The sequence below is a fragment of the Plodia interpunctella genome, chromosome 9 (genome assembly GCF_027563975.2).
Source record: "Plodia interpunctella isolate USDA-ARS_2022_Savannah chromosome 9, ilPloInte3.2, whole genome shotgun sequence".
NCBI classification, from domain to species: Eukaryota; Metazoa; Arthropoda; class Insecta; order Lepidoptera; family Pyralidae; genus Plodia; species Plodia interpunctella.
In genome coordinates this window covers 3226670-3240043 of record NC_071302.1, presented here as the reverse complement: position 1 = coordinate 3240043, position 13374 = coordinate 3226670, and the positions used below count along the sequence as shown (strand labels likewise).

The window sequence follows — 13374 nt, the reverse complement described above, 5'->3', positions numbered from 1 at the left end:
GCGTGTCCACGTGGACGGAGCTTTTCAATGGTTTGCGTACCTAAGTTTTGAATTTTTTTTTTTTTATAATTATGGTTTCGAGTGCGCTCGATTGCAATTTCATCTGATGAGAAAAATAATCGTAGACTCAAACAATTGATTTGATTTTTACCGTGAATATTATTTGAGAAATTACTTATCTTGTGTTGGGATTTCGCTTTATTTCCCTAATTATCATCAATTTTAATTATACAAAAATAAAAATCCATTTTAAAATGGTTTATTAACCACTCAAATATTTTGTATTATTTCACAAGCTATATTTAACTTGAAATGTATGTATGAAAATTACTGTTTATTTGGATGAAATCTTGCAAGTCAAATTTTGAATGAGATGAAAATTCTATTGATGTAACTTGTGAAATAAATACAAAGAATTTGGATTTAAAAGTTACTTAAAATTAAAATATTGTTCCATTATTAGCGATTTGGAATACTTACAAACTGCATCCTTACGTATTATAAAACAAAGTCCTATACCGCGTCTGTCTGTTCGCGATAAACTCAAAAACTGCTGCACGGAATTTCGTGCGATTTGCACCAATAAATAATATGATTCCTTGGGAAAGTTTAGGTGTATAATTTGTTATGTTTTTACCCGAGTGCAGCCGCTACTTACCTACTTATAATTGAATATGAAATTAAGTAATTTTTCCTAACTCCTCTAAATACTCCTAACTCCTACATAAATAACATCAAGAATATTAGAAAAAACAGACGAGTTTAAACAATTGCCATGTCACTTAAACTACCGTGTAAAATTCAAATGTTCTCAGCCTAAAAAAAATTGTCATTGTCAACACCTATCAGCTTCACAACGACCTGCCACTTAGTGTTGTTTGAAAGTAAAAACCTTATGAGTTATTGTCTATGACTTGTGACAAACAAAAGATAATATGTTTATGTCAATTAGAGACTTGTAGACACTTTCCCTCGACCGTTCATCTTCGATTTTAATATACGTATTTATTATGATTGAATTTGATTGAAATTAGTTTATTGTTATTGGATTTGCACGCTTCCTAATAATATCCGAAAATGGCTTTTAATTTGTGTTGTTTCCGAGTTTATTACGCTTGTGTGAATATTTCTATTTTTCATTGCGGACTATTAACTACTATAGTAGTATTTAGTAGTTAATAAGTACGCAATGAAAAATACTTAATCTCAATTCAACTAATAAACATATATTACCTTCGAGTTTTGCAAATCATGGTTCTGTTCCCCAGTAAAATATAATTGTTTTTTATTTATTTAAACTTTATTTCACAAAATACAATTTGTAAAAGTACATACATAGGTGGACTTAATGCTAAAAGTGTTAACTTTTTTAACTTATCATACAATCATACAGAAAATACTATTTGGCTGCAAAAGAAATAGTTTTACACTCAGTGAATAATTATATTGTTCACCCTCAATTTTCTGATAATCAATCATAACAACTTATATGATTTGTCTAGAAAAAATAATTATACATATAAAGAATTTTTCTGTCGACCTGTTGTATGTAAATAAACCATATAATTATCTGCCAGGGTCTTGAAATAAACAGTTCGAATATCGAACCGGAATTCAACTTCGATTAATCACATTGCCGACCAACGCAAAATGATTCGCTCCGCGTAAATAAATAAAATAAACATTCGAATGATAAATGACGAATATAATTTGCAGTAATGGCCGGTACAGTCAACGTCACATCAAGTCAACTCGAGCAAAATCGCCTTTAATACTGCTGTGTGAAGGGTCCATGTTGGGTAATTTGACGTTCAAAAGCACTGGCCGAAATGTCAGATGTGAATTAAAACACTTTCGCCTTCTGGTGCCATTGAACTTGTATCTTGGAGTTCCGAGGTATTTATAATAGACCCTACTTGCTTGTTATTATTACCGGTACCTTCCTTCCACGCGTGGATGAAAATAGATTATGATACCTAAATCTTGAGCAGGGATATTTTTATCATTGTTTGCTATAATGAAAATGTCAGTCGTCAGAGCGTTTTCCTTGTTTCTTCCCAGATATAAAGCGTGTATAATCTCCTGAGCTTAGACGCGCTTTACATCTGGGAACATCATCATTGACCCTGGTCTATGTTCTTCAGTATGTTATTATATAGTAGCGGCCCTTACGGTTTCCCCATCATAAATTATACATCTATATCTTCCTTAGGAATCATACTATACAGGATTACTGGTATCTAACGCACAACCATCCAAAGCCGCATAAGATACATAGAGACTAACATCTTTTGTTCTACGACTTTTGCCTAAACGTAATAAATACAAAAAAATATCCTTTTTTTAGTTTTAATGTCGTTTCTAGAAAACATTAACTCTATGTTCGATTCCGCTACGTAACGCTACTGAACTGTCTCGTGTCGCTTAGCTATTATCTAGGGTATAATATGTGTAGAATCAAAAATTAGATTGTATTTTTCATATGAAAAAAAAACTACGAATCACGAAAGGTCGTAGAATAAAAGTTGCTTGTTTTGATGTACCCAAGTAGTCTTTAGGAGGTTTTTTCGTTTGATACCAGTAACCCTGTATATTAAAAAACTCGCACCAAAATTCGTTGCGAAGTTTAAAAAATGTAAACATACGTATATAGGGGCAGGGCATGTATATAGGAGCAGACATACAGCGAGAAGTGACTTTGTTTTTTACTACGTAAAGATATAGCTTATAGTATAAGATAAATAAATATAATTGAATCTTTTGAAAATCAAACCACAGTTGTATTGTAGGTAAGTAAGTATGTAAGTTCGTAATGAATAGGTGTTATGTATTAATATATAGAATGTATAAGATTTATACATGCTATATATTAAAGAAATATAATAGTGGTTTGATTTTATTAATCCTACGAAGAAATCTTCAACTTTTCTGTTTCTCATATAATTAAATAAATATATTAGGACAAATCACACAGATTGAGCTAGCCCCAAAGTAAGGTTGAGACTTGTTATGGGATATTAACTCAACGATACTATATTTTATAACAATTACGTATATAGATAAACATCCAAGACCCGGGCCAATCAGAAAAAGATTATTTTCCATAATGACCCGACCGGGGTTCGAACCCGGGACCTCTCGGTTCAGAGGCAAGCACTTTACCACTGCGCCACCGAGGTCGTCAAGTATTTATAATACCTAATTCTAATGATCTAAATGTTAACACAAATTATACGATAATAGAAAAGAGTTATAGGAAAGCAATCGATAGTTTTCATTAGAAAGTTATTTAAAATGGTATAAAATATTGGTCGGTGAAAACGAGCAATCCAGATGAAATCGGTGTCTTAGATTATCTTCTCATCGGAATTCAACATTTATGACGTAATTTACAGTAGGCACTACGAATGATGTTCTTCTAATTTAACTCTTTATAGTAGATCAGTTTGTACTTTAAAAAAAATTGTTGTTGAAAATTTATTATATATTTTTTAAATTTTTTGTATTTGAATGTTTTTTAACCGTCAGGGGTTGTTAAAAAGAGGGGTGTTACAAGTTTTACCGCTAAGTGTGTCTGTCTGTCAGTCTGTCTGACTGTGTACGTGGCACCGCACACAGCTCATCAACGGGTGAACCGATTTGGATGCGATTTTTTTTATTTGATAGCCAATTTTTATGCGGTGGTTCTTAGATATGTTTGATAAAAATTGGTACAGCGGTTCGAAAATTGTAGCGAAATGAATATAGAACGTCGGGGTTTTTTTTTAATTTGTCTAATAAATAAACTTGTTCGTAGCATAGACTAACAGCTTGTGGGTAACCAGATGGTAAATAAATAAATGAATAACACTTAACGGTTAACACGTCTTGGCAGCTGATACGTAATAATAGCATTCGGAAAGAGGGTTGACGTCAGATAGGCGGCCGGTCGTAAAATCACAGTCGAGTCTTCAAAATGTTTACTATTTACGCTAACCTTGAGCTTCGCGCCGTTACAACCCCTAATATATTAGGGCGAACTCGCAAAGATGAGAAAGTACGATTATCTTACAAAAAACAAGTCAAAACTTTTCAATAATAAGACACAATTTTATTAACAGTATATTTAAATAGTTTATTTTAAAAAATACACAATTACATAACAACTAAATTAAACGAAAATTAAAACTAAATTACAAAGACACAAAATTTTAATCTCGCTATTATCTACTCAATAGAATCTGTGATCCGGTATCTTGTCATAAAATTAACGTTTTTCTACATACAGATAACGTCCGAGTCACCTATAAACACAATCTATTAACACCGATAAACCTAGCTTGGACAAGCACCCGACTGTACGAGTATATGACCCGGAGACTTTCTCTCACGGACATGGAGTGCAGACGATACAGAAAACAAGTTAAAAGGTATCTTCCCGACCATATCTCGCGACGGGGAATGCTAAATTCATGCAATGTCTCTTTCACGCATGCTCTCTGTTGCATTGACAGCTGTAATGTGTGTGTAAACATATGATTAAAAAGTTTATGACCGATCTGACGTCAATCCTCTTTTGGAATGCAATTATTGCCTTTTAGCAGTTAAAGCTTGACAATTAGGTATCTCTTACGAGGCGCTTCGTATAGATTGAAATTTGCATTAAAATATTACTCGACGTCTTGTTCATTTTCACGATAATAACGGGAATATTAGTTGATCTTGAGATGGATGATCTTGTTGATCTCTGGAGGTATTGCAGTTGTTACAATTTACCAATACAAAGCAGGCCCTTACGATGGTCAAAATCGTTGATGTATCATCTCTTTAATCATTTCTTAAATTAGTTCATAAATAGGTAAGATGTTAAAATAATCTTCATTCACAAAAAATATGTGTGTCAGCAAGGGTGTGCTAGGAATCCACCAAGTTCCGTGTTTATGACTCACTGTGTACGAATGTGTCGCTGACTGAACCCACTACTACGAAGCTTTCTCTCTAAGTCATAAGTACTTTGTGGGGTTACATCGTCTAGTCGCACGTCCGGTCTAAGACTGACATTTTACTTGTAGTCCGTTGACACTCATCATTTTTTTGTGATCATTGGAAATCTTTTCAATGGAATCTTTCTATGTGAAATTTTTAAATTATATCAGCCCTATATCAGGGCTCCGCCGTTCAACAACTGAGGATGAAACCAAGCGCTCAGTTGAAGAGATAGGCCGATAGTAATCCTATCATAATAAGTCTTTACCCTAGTAGAATGTGAATGTGAATTTTGAATAATTTATTTTCGTTTATTTATTTTTGTTAATGGCAACAAAAATAAATAAACAACAAGTGGTTACGAGCATTTTGTACTTTATCATTGTGTTTCGCAAAAACGCTACCACTTTTTTTCACTTTTCGCATTAAATTTTTATTTAAAATTTTGTTTCCAATAAATTTTATATTTTTAGTTTGAATAAGGCGAAGAAAGTAGAAGCTTTTCAGTATAGTATGAGCAAAACTATATTTACGAGTAAATATATATTTTAAATGGTTGTTAAGTTTAAATCAAAACAGATTTATTATGATCGATTAATGGGTAATATAAGATTTAGAACTTCGAAGAAGTAAATATGGCAAAAACAACTGAAACCTGCACAGATTCTTAATATCTGCCGTTGCAATTAAGTATAATAATAAATAACACTTTCACAAGTCCGCTTAAGCATGAAGATAAATCTTAAGATGAAGACTAAATTTTTTGTTAGAGCTATTTTCAGTATGACTATCCCATTCAGAGCCGGATTTAGACAAGTGTTTGTATATTGAAGCCTTCATTAGAGAGTCTTCATAGTAGAAATTAATAAAATTTCTTTTTTTTTTCTTATTAGGTACATTTTTAATAATATAGACCAATTTAGTAACTGTTCAATTAATTATTCATGAATTAGATCTTCACCCGCATTTTTCCACGTCTAATTTAAAATTAAATATTTTACTTACTTTTGCTATAAACTACTAGCATTTCTAAAGCAATAACTCCCTAGCTGGTTAGAAAGTACTCTACCTACTCTATCCGTGTAACTCAGATTTTAGACATGAGAAAAAGTACCTCCGCTGCGTTATCTGTGACATCAAGAGGTCATCTACCAACAGGTATCAGGTTCTGATTTTTTGAATAAGATATGGCACAATTATCTTAATTTGATATGACATCTATCAACGCAGCTATGCGGAGCTAATGATACTAGGATCTCAACATTGTATAGATATGATCTTAGGAGATATAAGAACTAATAAATAATAGCATGGCTAAAAAACGGATGAAAAAAAAATTCTTCGTGTTTCCCTTTCTCTATTTGACCGCATACTTTTGTCATGAGCTCCGCGACCCAGGTACGAACTATAAAAAAAATAAAAATAAAAAATCACAAATTTGTATACAAGAAATATATTTTAAATCATAATTGTACAGCTATTCGATAGTTATACTAGTATAACGCAATGTATTTAGTTTTATGTATGTATATAAGTATAGCTAATTTGAATTCTATAAGATATAAATTATTATTTTTTCATGCATTAAATTATGACATGACATAATTTAATGCATGTGATATACATGTGACAGTCGCCTCTTTGGCGTAGGCCTCCCCCAGCTTCTTCCCCAGTTTTCTCTGTCCCTGGCTTGCCTCCTCAACCCTGCTCCACATCTCTACTTGAATATATCTTCCCATCTTTTCCTTGGTCTATCTCTTCTTCTTTCTCTTTCTCTGGGTACCCATTCACTAATTTTCTTAGCCCATCATTTGCCATTCTACATAAGTGGCCTGCCCATTTCCACTTCAGACTTCTTATTTTTTTCGAGTACGTCAGATATTTTTGGCTATTTTCTTATAGTTTTGTTTCTAGTTTTATCTAATAATCTTATGCCCAACATACTTCTCTCCATTTTTCTTTGGTGTACAGCAAGCTTACTACAACCCTACTGCATAAAAAAGGTAATAGAGGTACTAACTATAGTGAATAAGGAAGTTATAGAAATTTAATATGAATCTTTATCTCATAACGTTTAATAAGTTTTAACCTAGTCACGGTTACGTCATACGAAGGAGGCATAAATTAATAAGTGATCTCTTTCACTAAATATATCTCCCGTGTCGTCAAACTGTTTCATTCAAAATTCACCAAGAACATACTAACCAGTCGTCAGTAAAAAGTTCGGGAAAGATAGAATAATACGTAGTTAAACTACTTTCCATTTTACGACCTCCAAATGACGTGAACCAACAAAAGCTCCCAACATAAAGTACATATTAATTACTAAAAAAAGTGATTCCCACGAGTCGCTCTCATTGATTATGGGCCATACTTTTACTTGGGTTAGATGTAGTAGCTGATTATGAATATAATTGGAATATTCAAATGAGCCGACAGTCATATGTTATAGTTGTGCCACACAAGGTGTTAAATGATGTTTGTCTTTGACCGTACTAGAGGGTTACTCCGAAATCGGGTGGAGAATCTTGATCACACAAATATAATGTGACTTTCAACTTTTTTTTTTACTGAATGTCTTCACATTGAATACAAGAAAAAGTCACATTATATTTAATTATAGTCAATCACAGAAATTTCATGATACAACACTTTACACGTCGATGGCAAATCTGCTAACGTTAGACCGTTGGAAACTAAATATTTTCTTGCCAAAGTCGAGCCATTTCAATGGTCTCATCAGAAGCTGCCATCCATTCAGCTCTTAGCCCTTATATACCTTGACTTTGGCCTTGACTCTGTCTCAAATGTGTGTTTTACTAGTTTCTTCCACAGCCGTAAAGCTTCGGAACCCAGGGTCTTCAATATCCTTAGTTGTCGTAGACTTTGCTTTCAAAAGTGCTCAGAAATCATTTCTAGAAGATATTTCAAATCCAATCAAAGGAAAATAATTATTTAAACATTAAGTCAGTAAATTTTGTAAACACACGAATTCCATATGACATAAACATATTAATTAGTAGAGTAATCTTCCAGATTTCTCTTATAAAAAAGCGTTCCCGATTTATATCGAAGGGACAGGAAGCCGTTTCTCCCATTAGAGTGACTATTAAAAGTCTATTAGATGAATGCCGACTAGCTTCCTGCATGCCTCCGTCAAGGGTTTGACTAATATACTTTCATTTCATTGGATTTCTGTCATTATGTACAGTCAAGGGCAGACAAACCTGACCCTCCACCTTACTAACTATGGTAGCAACCATAAAGGTAACTCAGTCACTTTTCTTAAAATACTCGTAAATTACAATCCGTTGGTCTCAATTCCAAGATTAAATTAAAGCGGCTTTTCTGAAAGTCTCGTAATTACGTCAAATTAACATTCAATCCCTAATCGAATCGTTAATAAGGAATCGATTTAAATAAATAATTCAATTCTAAGCATTTCCCATCGGGTAAAAGCCTCGCTAATCGCTCAATAGGCCGATTTCAGTCGTAAAATTGACCGTGAGATTCAATTTATTTGAAGTTGATACGTCTATCCGTTATCGGTGTTTTGTAGTAATTGAGTTATGTATTGTTATAGCTATATTATAGTAAGTAGCGTAACAATATGTTATTTCAGTGGTAAGTCGTAAGATCATATGTAATATGCTCAGAATGCAGAAAATACCCTAACCTAAAGTGAATGTTACTTTCTATTTTTATTACGATTGGCTATTTCATAGTCGTATTCCGCATGTCTGAAGGTCGTGGTAATTACGTGGAATGACACACACAATGACTTTTTTGACAATAGCAATACAATTGAAGACAATAGTGTTATTTGGTTTAATATTAATGGAGTGGTTTGCTATTGCCTTCTTCATTTCACATACAAGTTGAAAATCAACCACATTGCAGGTTTCCTCTCGATGTTTTCCTTCACCGGAAGCAAGCGGTTGTCGATAAAAACGACTATAGGTACACGATACAGATTAGTATACAAACTCATATTCGAACCTGGGACCTTTGTGTTACAAGTGGACATCTTAACCATTACACCACCACCGCTTCAATTGAGTACATTATGGTATGATTATCAAAAGTGTGCTGAAATATCAAAAATATTTGTTTTCAGATCTTGAACGATTAATGTCTTGTTTATTTTAATATTCTTTGTATGCACAAATCATTAAACTGAGTTCACAAATTTTCTATATTGAGCTATTGAATGTCTAAAAAATAAGGATGCTGAAAAGACCGTGCGAAATAGAGACAAAATGAGTTCTAAAGCCTAGTAAAACGGACGGAGTAAAAAAGAGATAATAAACATTCAAATAAAATTGAATATTTATAAATCTAAGGCATTCTAAGTGCATGACGTTGCATTGACTAAGGTCAAGATCAAAACAGAAAAGTCAACGGACTTTGCTAAGTTCACAGTGCAACAGTCTATTCGGATATAACGTAATACCTAAAAGAGGTATTCTGAAGGTCATCACATTTTTTTTGATATAAATAAAATTGGACACGCAATGTGGTCAATCTAAAACAAGCCAGTTTTCTGTCGTACTTTTATTAAAATAATTTATTACAATATCCGTCTGTATCTATAAGTATCTTAATGAAACTGACAAAGGTACTAAGTAATTATGCTCCGATGTGGGGTTTTTCAACTATATCCATAACAAATTTTATGAAAATAGGTCTAGCTATAAAAGAAAAATATACAGATAGACTATCGCATACTATAATATGATGTAATCAACGTCATGGCGCAGTTGGTCCATTTGATTCATGAGGCTTTAACCAAAGTCAGGTCTAAATTGAAAATGACCTATTAATAGTGTCCTAGTAACAAATTATTTATAATGTCGCTGAGCGAGCATATTACTATCGTAAGGAAATAATTTGAATTTATCCTAACATTCTTTTAAAATCTTTTTTATAGGCTTTCTGTCTGTATGTATATAACACGCGCTAACAGCTGTTGAGTAGTTTGAAAATACCAGTGTGCACGGGTCAATTGACTTTGCAACCCAGATAGAATTATAGATTGTAATTCTTACAATCGGATAGTATAATCTTAGACTTTAAAATACTTAATTCATATGCAAGTCTAGACTTTAGACAAACCTTCGTATTAGGTTACCAAGAAGACTCGCGGGCATCGACTCTCGACCTGATGATTCGACCCACATAGTAACAGTCTGTAGAAAATGTTAATTCAACAGCATATCTGTGATAACAGGTTCGCTATCAAGGTTAATGTTTTTGTAAGCTTGAATTATTTATTAATCCAGTAGTGTTTAGTGGGTCACCTTTGACATGTGCTTTGGAGAAATTTTCTAATTCTAAATTGTATTTCTATAGTTGACGGATTTGATTGCTTCAGTATATTATGTATTGCCTTAATGAGTTGTATATTATTTAACATTCAGGGTCACGTCCAGTGGCCAGCTTCTTTTGGGAGGAGTCGCAACTATAATACCTCCTATTATTTCAGGTTTTTCAAAATAGCATTAGCGAAATTTTTAATTTTATATTAAGTTTAAATTGGAAGAGTGCTTATACTAAGTACTATACTTATCGATACATGCAAATTTAAAAATAACCGGAATAAATCTCTAATTTATGTATATAAATCTAAGTAGGTATCCACTTAATATAAGTAACAAAAAAGATCGCAACAAACATCACTGAAACTTTAACCTATAATTATCTTCTATAAAACATACCTTAAATCTCCAAGCCAAAGTGCAAAACCACCGAAACGTCCAAAAACACACCGCACAGTTGCACAAAACGTCAATAACAGTCCACAAATGGGCGAAACGTAGCGAAAGTCGCGAGATGCGATGCGTGTGCGCAGGAGAGCGCGCGCGGCGGCGGTAAACTGACAAGTGGGAACGCAGGTGTAAGCTTCCCTACTAACAAGGTCGGCGGCCCCTCTCTTCTGGCCATTTCACCCAGAGAAAGTCTACCTACATACATACCAAATTTTCGAACGATTGAATTAAAGCTTATGATGAATGGAAGGTCGATGTCTAGGTCTAGGATTCGTCTGTTGCTAATTAATATGTACTGAGTAATTGAACTTGATAGGGTTTGCGATACTTTGTCACCAGGGTACATCCGTCGTTTGACCATGGGAGTTTGATCCATGCGTACAGTCCTATTAGAAAAAGAATACCGCTCCATTCCAGTTTCATACAGTTGATATGAAAATGGTATATTCGTACGAAGACCACACAAGACGCAAGTCTTTAAATACAAACATACTTGAAGATTTATTCGTTCGTAGCTGACTCACATTAATTCATCTGATATGGTAGTGGTGGTGGTGATTCAGCAGTTGAGACATCCGTCTGTGATCGAAAGGTCTCAGGCCACATAAGTTTGTATACCAATCTGAGTGATGTATTCACAGACCACCACTTGCTCCTGGGAAGGAAAATGTTTGAAGAAACTAGCACTTTAGTAGATAATTTATCAGTTAGTGTGTGAAACGGAGAATTCCTTAAGATTGCCCAGGAAGTCATGTGTGTTACAATCTATAATGACCCTCAACCATGAGGAACACGACTATACATATAACGGTTTTTTTTTCTAATTCCCGTCGATATTAATCGAATGTAATAATTATAACGACATATCAATTGCTCCTGTCCCGAGTGCCCATAACACTCGGGCTGACTTATTGGCAGCTTCTAATGAAGCCATCGGTTCTGGCAAGAAAATATTTAGTAAATATCCTTTATAGCATTTATAGATTTGGTATCACACGCAAAGGAGAGAAGATCGATTAAATTAAGTATATAGTTTCTAAATAAACTTTTCCCATGGTCCAGCTCGCTTCCCAGTAGTCACCAAAAAATGGCGCTAGTGTGCGCGTATGCGCCCTTCTAACTTTTTTCAGTAGCACGTTTGTAGAGTTACCTTATAAATCAAAGTGAATGTAATCTTTGGTTGCATCTATTGACCGTAGGTTTGAATGAGACATAACATTAATAAGACCGGTAATATGAGGGTATTATGCGTGAGAATTTGACCATTTATTTTGTTATGCGATTTCTTTTTAAAAGTTATTGTCAAGTTCCATCTGACATGATTTTTTTTTTTAATGTTAAATCAAAATTAATTAAAATAACATAAAGATTACAAATAAAAACCTCAAACGCGCCGCATCGCGGCAACGTGCCCAGAATGCTGGCAGCATTTCCTCGCTCTACTGCTAGACTTATACGCTGAGTAAAGAAAATACCTGAACTCGAATCACCAGTTGTCTCAATGAGACGCGTTGAAAATGTTTTTTAATATTGTGACAATAGATATATTGTTATGATTATCACTTCTCATTTATGATCTGTAGCAGAGATATAGCAACAATTATTAAATGATTAATTAAGTACTTATAATCCTATCGAACCAATATTTAAGTATAATACCAAAGTTTGGCTGTATGTCCATAATTATTTGAGAATGTTTTTTTTCTCAATAAGTTTTCGATGGGATAATACTTTTTATAGTTTAGATATTTTTGATTTGTGTTACTATTCAATAAATTGGGACCCAGATTAGTGGATCAAGAATATAGAGGAGACATCTTAATCGTTAGAATAAGTAGCGCTTTAACGTTGACTTTAACCTGCGTGCCACCGACTTTTAGACAAAATAGCGTTTTTTAACGTCAAAGTTAACTGGTGCAATCCACCCTTGAACAAAATTAACAATAAACCCTACTTCAAACGAAACATTTGTGTATTACACAATAGCATATTTTAAATGGGGTATGTTTATCCCTTTATTATAAATAAGGGTCGCAATTTCAATTTAATGTAACGGTTCATACAATCTAACACGGTATCCCAATAAAAAATCTTCATGAGATAAAAGCACGTCTATTTTTTACGTGGCGATTGGTCCCATGTGACTGAATGAATCTATTGTTTGTTTTTGTTCGCATTAGTGTTGCCCATCGATAGAGCCCACTATCGATCAGTCAATCGATAAAATCTTAAATGGTAGTCGATGTCGAGTCAAAGCAATAATATTGATATGTAGATGAAATTAAAATTTAAAACAAAAGCTTTCGATAAATATGTAAGCACATTACTTTTTATACGCATTTCATCTAGTAGCTAACATACAGACAGATAAAAAATCTAAAAAAATGTCTTTATTATCTCTTATGTATTGATGATGATATCTAGGTCACTGATGGTTTGAAACAGATAGCAGCAATTATATATATCGATAGCACATTAAACAGCAATACAGTATATCAAAATATCATTACCATCGCCTAGTACAGTCAATCCTTGAAATGATTTTCATGGACAATTAATTGTAGTACTATCGATAGTAAAACTATCGATTTTCCCGCAGCACTAGTTTGAATCTGGTCTTGTGATACATAATGATGATAAC

At 33.5% G+C, this 13374-nt stretch overlaps 1 protein-coding gene across 1 annotated transcript in view; it reads right to left on the bottom strand.

Moving 5' to 3' along the window:
* The window catches only part of dy (dusky), a 31060-nt gene extending 20199 nt beyond the window's left edge, over positions 1–10861 (bottom strand). Inside the window, exon 1 of the mRNA XM_053749756.1 lies at positions 10683–10861. The gene's annotated coding sequence lies outside the window, so the exon portion shown is untranslated. The remainder of the gene's footprint in view (positions 1–10682) is intronic.
* Between the last annotated feature and the right edge of the window lie 2513 nt (positions 10862–13374).